Below are 13307 nucleotides of genomic sequence, written 5' to 3'. Positions count from 1 at the left end.
GCTGAACTTCAGGGGATGTAGGATTTAATAGGTAAACTGTCACTAGTTTCATGAAGTTTGCTGTCTAGCCATAGGAACAAATTTAAATAGTTATAGAAAATAGACTTTCAAATAGTAATATGCAGGGTGAACAGGCTTCTGTGACAATTGAAAGAAAGGAGGACATTTTGGAAACTAGAAGATTGGGCTAAAGAATAGAAGATGGTGATGCTGACCACCAGGGCCTACAGGAAGCTGAGAGCAGGGATTGGAATTCAAAACCCGCCCAGACAGGAAAGTCCATGAACGTCTCATCTCCAATTATCCCCGCGCCCCCCACCCCCATACACCAGAAAGGGATGTATGGCTCAAGTGGTAGAGTTCTAGCCTTGAGTAAATAAAACTCAAGGACAGCCCATTGGCCCCAAATTCGAGCCCCAGGATTGGCACAAAGAGGGGGTGGTGGTAATAGATGGTCTTAAGAAAGACAAACACACTTTCACAAAAAAAACCCTTTGAATAAAAAAAACCCTAAAAGATAACAATGACTGAAATGGCATAAACAAGCCAGATTCAAAATGTTTATGGATTCAAGCAAAATTGTGGAATCGAGAATTATAACATCATGATTATCAAAAATATTCATCTTACTATCCATTTATTACCTCGGCCTTCTAGATACCAGGGCTACAAGAGATATGGAGGTAGGAGAATTGCCATCTGAGGGCACTGGGCAAAAGCACAACACCCTATCTAGAAAGCAAATTAAGGCAAAAAAATTAAAAAAAAAGCATGACACAAATCAAACCCAGTCTTCATTCCCACCACCCAAAGACCCTGCCCAGTAGAAGCCTATCTCCTGAGTTAAATGTTCTCTGACCACTATTAATGAGTTTGCAGTCATCATGAATATGCCATTATTCTAATCTATGGAAGGAACTCAGACGTTGGAATGAGACCTGTGCAAAATTAAGGTGCTCATTTAAGAAGCATTTACAAGCTGAGCATAGGATTTGAGCTCAGCTACTGGGGAGGTGAAGACTGAGGAAACCCAGTTCCAGACATAACAACCCAGACATGAAAGTTCACAAGCTTACATCCATCTCTACCAATATCCAGGGGCAGTGCCAGATCGCAGTGACGAATGCTAGGTGGATCATCGTGCAGTGGCTCCAGCATAAAGCAAGGCCCTATCTTGAAACACAGCCAGTTCATGAAGGGGCTGGCAGAGTGGCTCAAATGGTGGAAGACAGGCTTAGTTCTGAGTTCAAAATGCTCTACACCTGTCTGGGTGATGGGCGAGGTAGATAAATAAGGGTATTTTGGGGTGGAACAGAGCCACCTAAGACTCATTTCACTGCCTCTTTGGTGTCAATGTTTCCTCATCTTTTGTTGTTGTATTAGTTACTGTAAACATCAGGGAAGCCAGAAGTTTGAACCAAGATGGCATCTGTGCAGACTTATGTGAGTTTTCTTCTTGGCTTCCTCCAGCTTCTGGGAGTCCCCGTGTTTTTTTTTGGGGGGGGGAGGTGGCAATACCATTCTTCCTGCCTCTGTCTCTACTTAGCCTTCTCCCTAAGGGCTCTTCCTGTCTCTTTAAATGGAAACTAGTGGTAATAAGAGTCCAAAGAATTGTAAATAGCATAGACTGCACGTTGTAAGCTTAATAGTGTATAGTTTGTAGTCATCTGTTCAATTAAAAAGCTCAAAAAAGATTATATTAAAAATATTACATATTGTACCTGACTCAAAATCATACTGAATAAAAACACATTCCTTCTTTTTGCCATTGGGTATCAGACCATTTTTATCAAGCATGGTGAGAAATTCCCATCCCAAGGGAAACAGTTGTTTTTGTATCTGCTCTAACTAGAGACACAGCAAAGTGTAGTCTCCTGACACAGTTTTTCCATTGCATCCAACAGTTCTCAGAGATGACATATACAGTTTTTAAACCACTGGGTACTTTTAAATGACACTGTGCTATGCATAGTCCAAATTTAGGTATTCCGAGATCATAAGGTGGGACTGTGATGTTAAGACACTCAAAAGAATAACTAGATCTGCCTACTGTGGCTCGAGCCTGTGACTGCCTCATCGGAGGCTGAGACCTAGAGGATCCTGGTTCTAAGCCAGGCTACATGAAAAGGCCACGAGACTTGCATCTATAAAGCAATCAGAAGAAACCACGCTGCAGCTGTGGTTCAAGTGGTAGAACACCTAGCAAACAAGCAAGCTGAGCAAGCAGGAGTTCCCGAGTTCCCTGTTGTGGCCCCATACGTGTGCGCATGTGTGTGTGTGTGTGCACACTTGAGTCATGGCACCATTTCTGATTTTTGAGTGGTTCACTGGAGAGAAGAGGCTTTTCTATCCTGGCTAGCTCCAAAATGTGATTTTCAGATTTTAGCCTCCTGAGTAGTTGGAATTATAGGTATGAGGCACTGGCACCCAGTAGGAATTTTTATTTTGAAAATTTCTGCTGCTACCATTTGAAATAACTATTAGCACTATAAGAAGAGGGGCACCAATAGAGAGAAAGGAAGACACAGTTCCTTCTCAGAAACCCTGCTTAACTGAGGAAGCTGGTAACTGACTTGCAAGACTTCATGGGCATTCCTCGAGTCATCAATTCACTTAGTTGAGGGTGACAGTAATGCAGAATTTTTTTTTTTTTGCCAGTCCTCGGGCTTGAACTCAGGGCCTGAGCACAGTCCTTGGGCTTTCCTCAAGGCTAACACTCTACCACTTGCACCACAGCACCACTGCCAGCTTTTTCTATGTATGTGGTACTGAGGAATTGAACACTGGTATTTGTGCATGCTAGGCAAGCACTCTACCACTAAGCCAAACTCCCGGCCAAATAATGCAGATGTTTAAAATCAATTTATTGCATTATGATTGATTTGTTGTGCTTATCGCATAGCAAGAGAAAACAAGGCAGGCCTTTTTTCCAGACTTAAAAGTTATTTTTCCTTATTCAGATCCTATTTTGTTTAAGAGGAATTTGAGGTGCGATGGGGGATATCTTTCACTATCTGAGAGTGAGCATTGTGTATTTAGTAGTGTATATGAGCATTTGCTCAAGTTCATGAAGATAGTAGGCAATTAATTAAAGGCTCACCTCCTAATTTTCTCTTGTCATTTAGCTAAATTCTTAGAATTATGCATTGGTGCCTATCATCCTAGACTTGCCCTTCCTACTAATTGCATATTAATAGGGTATTAATCATTTGGGTATGCATGGGGTATTAATTAATTCCTACTAATTGGGTAAAGACCACTATTTCTGTTCACTGGAGGAGAGAATACCAAGATTGAACATGTGCTGGGGTCAAATTAAGTTGCTCTTTTTAACGCTTGCACTGATCAAGGAATGAGTGTGGAAAGGAAGTGACAAGACTCATGGGAGATACTACTTGGCAATGAATTGTTTATTAATGGGGCCACCAACAGTTCAAGCTGGAAAGGATATTAGTGAAGTTGGGAACTAGAACTTGACCAAAAAGCAGCCCACTTGTCACCCTTGAAGGAAGGACACAGTGTCCCCAGATGCTGCAATGATCGTTTATGGGCATTTTACATCCAGTGGTTATTTGACCTACTCACCTTTTGACATTAGGGTAGCCTGACTTAGGATCTCTGTTTTCTCTTCTGCCTGTTAAACTCTAGAAGCTTCCAGAACAGTGGGTGGGGTCGTGCAGATTGAAATGAGTTAGGGCCTTTCTAAGAAGCACATAGAGATCAGAAGAATCTCACGTAGATCAGAAGAGCCTCATCTCCACTTTCATCACTTACTTCTATCCACAAAGAGTGAAAACAGGTGAACTAGAGGTAAGTAAAGAGCTTGTTAAACAGGCATCAAAGACATAAAATTCAGTGGTACCACAAATCAGTTGTTAATATTGTTAGAAATATTTAGATGGGCAAGAATAAGAACAGGAAAATTCACATCACAACATCGACTTCTTTAGGGACACTGGCTGTATATGTAACATGGGCTTTGCTCCTTATTCTCTCTGTGGAAGATATGATCTTGTTATTATTGTTGTCATTATACTAACAATATTATTTCTGAGAAGAAAAGAAAAACCAGCTTGTAGATAGTTTAATTCTCCATATTCCCACTAGATGGCACATTCATCCTTGTCTTTAGTACATTTATAATAGGATGTGGGCGTGGTGCACTTAATTACTAAGTCTAAACAAATTACATGTATACACACACACACACACACACACACACATTATCTGGGAGTCTTTAATCAATAGCTTCTATTACAATTTGCATAAGTGTTCTAGTCCAATTTCTCATATGAACCACACCTGCTTTGTCTTGCAAGTCCCTGGGTTAGCTGATGAGCCTGAGCTCCTGCTGCTGGGTTTCCGGACTGAGCTGTCTTCCTTGACTCCTCTAAGACTGCTCCTGTTTGTTGTCAGCTGTGCTTTGGCTGGGTGCTCCTGCTCAGGCCCAGCCTTGGTATTCTTCCACATTGTCATGGAGCCACAGTGCCCAGTCACCTCTGCTTAGCTTCATTGTGACATATGAGGACAGAATTTCCCTCAAATTTCTCAAAGGGCAATTAAAATTACATTATATTTTTAAAAAGCAAACTAACCAAAAAAAAAACCCTCATAAAAGAAGAGTGGGCAATGAGGAAAAGAAGGAAATACACTTCGATGTGGTTTGAACGGATAGCCTGTAAACAGCTACAAGTGAAGGTGGCTCTCACACCTTCCATCAGAACCCCATCCACCTCGGGTGATTGCAGAAAAAGCCTGAGATATGAATCTTCTCTAATTGTAGACAGTGTTTCCCGAGTTCTAACGAGCTGATTAGAAACTCTGACAAGAATAAAATTAGTGACTCCACCCTCCCTTCCCCTACACACACCTACAAAAAAAAAGTCTAGGGAAGACCAGAGTGAAATAGGCACAGTTCCCTGCTGTGGCCACCAGAGGGCGAAGTGATTCTGTAAACAGAACATCCAGACACCACACCAATCTCTTGCTGGAAGGTTCACTTGTCTTGGCTTTAGAGTTCTTAGGTTTCCTGAAAGTCACTAAAGGTGCTAGATTCAGACATCAGCTGGGGAAAAATTATAACAGAATAGAAATCAATATGATACCAAAATGATCTTGCAATTCTACTAAGCAAAGACAATCTGGTGTGAGAGATCGTGGTGGGAGCACACGAAAAGGCTCACTATCAATTCATGTCTGGCTCCCAAGACCTGTTGTAGACTTCTGGTGCCATAATCGGTCTGAGCAGCTCAGAAATACTTAGAATGACCATCACATTGTAGGCTAAAGTGATTTCCCGTGAAAGGGAAAAAACAACCTTGTTTAACAATGAGCTTCTGCTAAGAGTCTGCCAAGAGACACCCAAGTGCCACATAACCTGGGAGGAAAAAATGAGGCCTAATGAAGTCAAATTTTATACAAATATAAGTGATTAAATTGTTTATATGTGACAGCAGGTACTGGTTTATTAGGAAATACAAAGAATTTTTTTACAAAACAATGTTATTTTGGAATTCTGAAGAATTGTTTAACATTTTCTAAATATTTACATAATTTAATACAATTTTCATGACTAGAAATATCAGATCTGTTCACTTTTTTGCACATTCCTATTATCTTCAAGTTGTTGTACAAGGGGGTTTCAATTCAACATGTCAATTTAGAGTACAATGCAGGATATGGTTCTTGAATTTAAAAAAAAATTGCTGTGCAAATTTATAAAGAAAAATCACCCAGGATCCCAATTAAGACAGTATGTCCTATGTCAAGTTCAACCATTCTGTTCTGGTTAGTCTGTATTTATAGAGTACAATGAAGGTAGATGCAGAGCAAGGTTGCGGTTGAATATAGAAAGGAGAATCCAACATAGAACACAAGCACAGAATCCACAGTTGGATGGAAATGAAGCAAAGTAGATAGGATGTGAGTGGCCACTCAGGAAATGGCAGGTAGTTAGGTAAATGGTTTCAACTAGACACAGGGGCAGCGGTACATCTCCTTCATCATTAACCTATACATACATAATGTCTTTGGAGGACAGTAACAGCAAGCCTTGGGTCAAATCCTACCAAATGCAAAAATATATTTCAACGAGGATGCACAATGGTAGTTAAAATGACCATTTCGTGTAGCTTTGGAGTAGTGATAGAAACCTAACAATGTCTCTTCAGATTCTTGAGCTGAAGATAGAAGAAGAATTCTGCCCTGTCTGCTTGGGAGATGGCAGGACCAAGGAGCTACACACATGAAGGTCTCCTTCCTCTCCCCAACACCCCTAGGCCGATGCTAATCCTCCCTTAGGGAAGCAGTTCTTAGTGGCCCAGCAAGGAGACCAGCAGGTGCCAGAGGCAAGCGGAGCCAATTTCATTACTTCCCCAAATTTCCTACCTCTATAGCCTGAAATGTTAGTATTGCTCAGGGTTAACACATTGAATAGTACACACACACACACACACACACACACACACACACACACATGCAGAAACACTGGGACATGATAAATTATGTAGTTCTCTAGACATTCACATATTGAGGCCAGAGGAGTATCTGCATAGCAGTGGATCACAAAGGCTCAACAACTTTGTGTATTGTGCATACGATCATATAAAATAATACTCCGTGAAATGAACTACAGCAAAAGGAAATGATAGTATTTATTAAGCTGCTGCTTTTGTTTTCTTTTCCTTTTGACTTGTTTGTTACATTGTATTTGGGAGGACAGCAGGGAGCACAGAAAAGGTGGAACAAAGGTGAACAGATACAACAGTGGTATTCACAAGACACTGTGGAAAATGAAGTGTACATTTTGTGGGTGGGGGTGGGAGGACAAAAAATCTTGGAGAGAGCAAAAGAAGGGGAGACATGAATAAAAAAGAATTACCTGGCTCGTGTAAGTGCAATCCCTCTGTATATCATCTCCGTGATAACAATATTTTATTTATTTTTTTTAGATTTTTTTATTGTAATTAGTAAAAGGGTTACATGATATTTGCCAGATAGAAGGTGCATTAATTCACATACATTGATACCCTTTCACATGTCTTGGTACCCATTACCCTCCCCCCCCACACCCCCCACTCGTCTTGGTTTTCCCCCCTTCCCTATCAAATTTCAAATAACCAAATACAAATAAATTCAATATATCAGATAACAAAGTGAGATACTATAACAATATGAGATAACCAAGGGACAGCAAAGGAGATGAAAGACAACATAGTAAGTTAAGGACAACAATCATTCATTATATGGCTTTTGTTTCAATATCCTGGAGGTCTTTTCAATTAGCTTCATACTATATGGCCTTATGTATCAAGATTTTGCTTTATTGCAGATCTCTGCTAGTAGAACCCAAGGTTTCTACTGATTATGACGAATGAGGGAAACCATTGAGCCTAAGTTCCTTTGAGTCTGGCTTACTTCACTTAATATGATTTTTTCAAAGTCTTTCCACTTCCTAACAAATGGGGCGATGTCATTCTTTCTGACAGCAGCATAGAATTCCATTGTGTACAAATACCACAACTTGTTGATCCACTCATCAACTGAGGGACATCTAGGTTGGTTCCATATCTTTGCTATGGTGAATAGTGCTGCAATGGACATTGTTGTGCTAGTGGATTTAGTATGCCCTTGTTTCTGGATGGTTGGGTAAATGCCAAGTAGTGGAATTGCTGGGTCATAGGGGAGCTCTATGTTTAGCCTTTTGAGGCACTGCCACACTGCTTTCCATAGTGATTGAACGAGTTTGCACTCCCACCAACAGTGTAGTAGTGATCCCTCCTGGCCACATCCCCTCCAGTATCTGTTATTATTCATTTTCCTGATCCTGGCCATTCTAACTGGAGTGAGGTGGAATCTTAGAGTTGTTTTGATTTGCATTTCTTTTCTGACCAGAGATGTTGAGCATTTCTTCATGTGTCTATAGGCCATTTTTGTTTCTTCTTCAGAGAAGACTCTCTTTAAGTCTTTGGCCCATTTTTTAATGGGATGGTTGTTACTTTGGAGATTAGTTTTGGAGTGATTCAATTTTTTGAGTTATTGATATATTTTAGATATGAGGCCTTTGTCCGTTGTTTGGTTGGTGAAGATCTTCTCCCACTCTGTAGGCTTCCTAATTAATTTACTAGCTATGTCCTTTGCCATACAAAAGCTCTGCAGTTTAATGCAGTCCCACTTATCCAGCCTTTCTCTGATTTGTTGAGATTCTTGTTCCTTATTAAAGAAAGTTTCTACCTGTGCCAAGGAGGCCTAGTGTACCTCCTATTCCTTCCTGTAAAGTTTTCAGTGTGTCAGCTTTTACCTCCAGGTCTTTGATCCATTTGGAGTTAATTCTAGTGCAAGGTGACAAAGAAGGATCCAACTTTACTCTTCTGCAGGTGCTTAACCAGTTCTGCCAGCACAACTTGTTGAAGAGGCTGTCTTTCTTCCATTCTATTTTTTTTTTGGCTCCCTTGTCAAAGATTAGGTGGTCATAGGTCTGTGGTTTAGTATCTGGGTCCTCAGTTCTATTCTATTGGTCTTCAGGCCTGTTCTTGTGTCAGTACCAAGCTGTTTTGAGAATTATAGCTCTGTAATAGAGTCTAAAGTTTGGAATTGAAATTCCTCCGGCGCTGTTCTTTCTGCTAAGAAGTGTTTTGATAACAATATTTTAAACTCCACTATTTAAATGAGGATGGTAAGCCACTGGGTGGAGAGAGAGTTCCTTTTGATCTACACTTGTCAAGTGTACAGGTGTACTAGACTTTCCTTTTCCTCTTGTTCACCTTCCTCTTGTGAACAGAGTCAATCCAAGCTAAGCACCTACAGAGGGTTGAGAAAACTTACCTTTTCTCTCGTGTCTTTTGTGCACCTGTGTTGCACCTGGCACAAAGCATTGGCTGAGAAAGAAACAGGGTATTGTGTTTAAGGGCAGATAGATGAGCATCTCAGGGGTTCAGCAGCCAGGGCCTCTGTGCTTCTTGAGTTTAGGGTCAATACTCTTACTCACATAAGAGGAGGGTGTCTGGACACTTGCTTCTAATTAGCCCTCCTTACCTTACTTGTGAGCAGTCGTGCTCACAAGTGCCCTTTGGAATAGATTGGAATTACTCCCCACCCTGGAGTGTTCACTGGGGTGACACATGCAAACCAACCACCCTTGGGTTAGTAGTGGAGTTGTGTTACACCCTTCAGTCTTTTTTTCTCCTTGTCTATGTAGTCTCACCCAAGAGCACAAGTGATCATATTAAAACATAAGTCAAGAGGCTTTGAACAATTACTTAAAGACACTATCAAATTATACACACACACACACACACATACATACATATACACACATATGTAAAAGTCTGGCCATTCCAGTCTTATTTCAGGAATCAAAACGGTGCCCACATTCTCAGAGGAGTCACAATCTCTACCCAGAACCTGGAGGCTCTGTAGGACCCATGCCTGCCATACATAGATGGGAGAGGCCATTCCTACTGCTGTGTGACTAAGTGAATCGAAGAACCCTGGAGACCAAGACTGCTGGCTCACATTTGCTATCTACTTCTTGAGAAGCAGAGATCAGAAAAGGGTTGAAATCTAAGATCAGCCTGGACAAAAGCTTAACAAAGTTTGCATCTGTAACAAGGTGGGTGTGGTAATACATGCCTATATTCCTAGCTATTCAGGAGGAATAGGAAAAAGGATCTTTATTCAGGGCTGTACCAGGCACAAATATGAGATACTATCTGAAAAATAACCAAAGCAAGAGCTATGGTGTGTGTGTGTGTGTGTGTGTGTGTGTGTGTGTGTTGATAAGGTCTAGCCAGTATAAGACCCTTAAGTTCAAACCCCAGTTTTACTACACACACCCACACACACACACACCAAAAGCCCCATTAATACTAAAATGGTCTTTAAAAAATCACCACAAGACAGCAAAACATATTTCTTATCATATTTCATTTGAGTGTTTAAAAGTTCCAATTCAATAGTGTTCATTCTCCAGCCATAGTGCTTTTGCAGAATGAAAAGATGGCCTGCTGCCATAAATGAGTCCTTATATTTACTCTAACTTCAATCACAATACAAGAAGAGTTTAATTGTTAGTACCCTTGCACCCTATCATGCACCCTTGTGGGTGAACAGGTAGATGAAGATTTTTCCTTAGCTAATCAGACAATCTAAGGCTCTATTGTTTCTATCAGCACTGGTGACATTTCTTCTGGATTTTATTGTAATATTGACCTATACATTTTTTTTTTTCAGGAGGCAAAAAGTCACATAGACTTTCTCAGCACCTGAGGGGAACAAAATTAAATTGAAGCCAGGAATGATACTTTATAAACTTGATGAAATATATATATATTAAATTCTTTTTGTCTGTTGTCCTCGGATCTCAGCCTCCTGGATAGCTAGGATTACATGAGCCACTAGTGCCAGCCAATGCTCTCCTTGTTCTTGGTTGTCCATACCCTATCCCCAGGTCATGTGAGTCTCTTACCTTGCTTAGGAAAAGGGACGATTGATACAAGTAAGGATCTTGAGATGAAAGGGATTTTGTCGTTTATTCAAGGATTTTGTTTCTGTTTCGGAGCTACTAGTATTTGAGTTTATGGCCTCATACTCGCAAGTGATTCAACAACTTGAACCATGCTTTCAGCCTTTTTTTTTTGCTTTAGTTATTTTTCAAGTAATGTCTCACATTTTGCCAGGTTGGTCTAGAGATAGGGTATTACTAGCTTTTGACTTGGCTCTTCTTGAATGGAAATCCTGAACCCTGCCTTTCCAACAAATGGACTTATAGTAATGAGCCACCACATTTAGCTCATTTAAGACAAAGGTAGAAAGATTAGAACCAGCAGTAGAAATTATGATCACAAAATTAAAGTCATGCAAAGAAGGGACCATGAACCAACAAGCACAGACTGGAGGCCCAAGACTGCAAATTCTCATATTAACTTGAATCTTAATCTCCATGATGATGATGGTAGTAGGAGTTGGGACATATTTTTTCAGTGGAATTATAAAAGAGACCCCAGAGAACTACTTAGTCACCTCCACTGCAGGAGGAGAGACTGAGGAGGGGCTATTTGGGTTTGGCTTTGTTTGTTTGTTTTCTATAATCTCTTCTATCAGCTTCTAAAGCATTCATTTTTATGAATGATTTGAATCAATGAATGGAAAAGAGGAAATGAAAAAGACACCAGAAGTTCTATTCCTTCGTGTCAGTTATCATATACAGATATTTAGAAAACCAAACAAAGAGAACATTTTTATTTACATTGTTTTCCTATTTTTCCATCCTGGTTACTGGAAGTTCAGATTTCTATATAGGTTTTCTCCTCAATAATAAAATAATACATAAAAAGCATTACCTCTGAAAGACCTATTCCAGGCACAGATGTGGGTCATAAATGAAAACATTAATGTTAGCAGGACAAACAAAAATCCAGGTAGATGCTTCTGTTCATATAAGAGTTTCTATTAAAGGTCAACCAAGCATGGCAAGTTTGAGAGGACCTTCGAAAGTTGCTGTGTTGAAGTAGGTCTGATTATACACTTTGCCATAAGGGAGAATGTAACAGTGCTGTGTCTGTGTTCAATCTGTTTTTAATGCTTCAACCACTAAGCTTCACACAGACTAAATGTATCTAGACATCTCATTAGATTTTTCCAGATGGCTTCAGGTCTAAGTTATCTCGTCAGAGGAGAAAGAAAAAGGTGGAGTTAAGCATCAGAATATCTGAGATGCTAGGATTCTTTATGCAACGATGTCTCCATGCTCTGTGGTATTGATGCCTTCCTTTACAATGTATTCTTTTTTTATGTATTAAGGTAGGTTTCAGATAGAATCAACAAAATGTACAATTTTATTGCTCTTATGGAGGTGATATACAGAAGGGTTGCAATTTCTTTTAGTCAGGTAATAAGTACATTTCTCTTTGGACAATGACATCCTTTCTTTGTTGTCTCTCAATTTTTTCTTCTTCCTGTCCCCACATACAAGTTGTATAGTTCATTTTCCACACAGTTTCTACTGAGTATGATTGCTGCATTTTTTTAACCTCATGTCCCTCCATTTCTGTGCCCCTTTATTCCCCACTCCATACAGATAAATGAACAACTGAGACGAAAAAGAAAAGAGAGAAAAGCTCTTGTTTCCATGTCATGGAGTCCATTTTGATGGTACAGAGGCATTGTGCTTCTGTGCTCCTCTCTGAAGAGTATTCTTAAGGGTATTCTTCTAAGTAACTTATTTAAAGAGTGACGTTTGGTTCCTGCCCACTCACAGCCAGCATTTCTTGTACCTGCTGTAAAATACCTTGACCCACCTCACTACCCACAAAATAGCCAGAGGTTATGTCTAGTGCAAGCAGCAGGGTCTGGTCTCTCTTTGCGGAATCGAAACTGTGGACACTGGTTATGCTCGTTCTGAAATCAAAGTTCCAGTATTTGTAAGAGAGAAAAACCCAGCAGGCTCTTAGGAGCATAGCTGAAATTCTGAAATGTATTCTTTGGACTTATCTAATGTGATGAAAAATAGCTGCTTTGCTGGTTGATACAATTGTGCTATCATGAAGTGTACAAACACTGCTTCCAGAGTCATTTTCCTGCTAGGGCAGCTTTCCAGGGTGTCACTTGGCCCAAAGCTTCAGTCACAGCATCCAAAAGTTTTGAGACCAAAGTAATGTATTCAGCGCCTTTCATATTTTGCAACATTGTACCTACCACAGTATGGTTTATTCTGGAATTTTCATCATACTTTTAAATTAGATCCTAATTTTTCACACCTGATGATGGAAGGTAAAACTAAAATCACTGGTAATCATGGAAATACCACATCATAGGCAGATTTCTCTACTTTGGTAGAGAATTTTCTTCCCAATTCTTCATCAGGAAGGATAATTCTTCTTGCCTATGATTTATTTTCTGTTCTTTGTTAATTTTGTAATTATGTTGTTACATTGTCAAATAAAAAAGAAACGAGGAGCAAAATCTATAGAACTTTGGCAGAAATTCAAAGTGAACACTATTGAGTAAGCCATTTAGGTCTTTATGATTTACATGTTTTCCCATCTGTGGCCATCTGGTGTCTTCGTGCCTTTTGTTCTCATAAATGCCATTCAGCATAGCTTGTGCTCACCTTTTTCAGCCTCTTTCACTGGACACACGTTTGGGATTTCTGCTTCTATGGGTTTTACTTGGAAAATCAGGTGGGGCTACTGCTCTCTCTGTACAAGGGAATTTTAAATATAGGTGGTTCAATGACCTGAATGGCCAAAAGTATTTGTTTTAATATAGTATTTGATAAAAAATCTTAGTGGTTAAGAATGCTTTTTCCC

The sequence above is a fragment of the Megascapheus bottae genome, chromosome 20 (assembly GCF_031878675.1).
Source record: "Megascapheus bottae isolate mThoBot1 chromosome 20, mThoBot2.hap1, whole genome shotgun sequence".
In the NCBI taxonomy this organism is placed as follows: domain Eukaryota; kingdom Metazoa; phylum Chordata; class Mammalia; order Rodentia; family Geomyidae; genus Megascapheus; species Megascapheus bottae.
Note: the sequence above shows the minus strand (reverse complement) of the source record.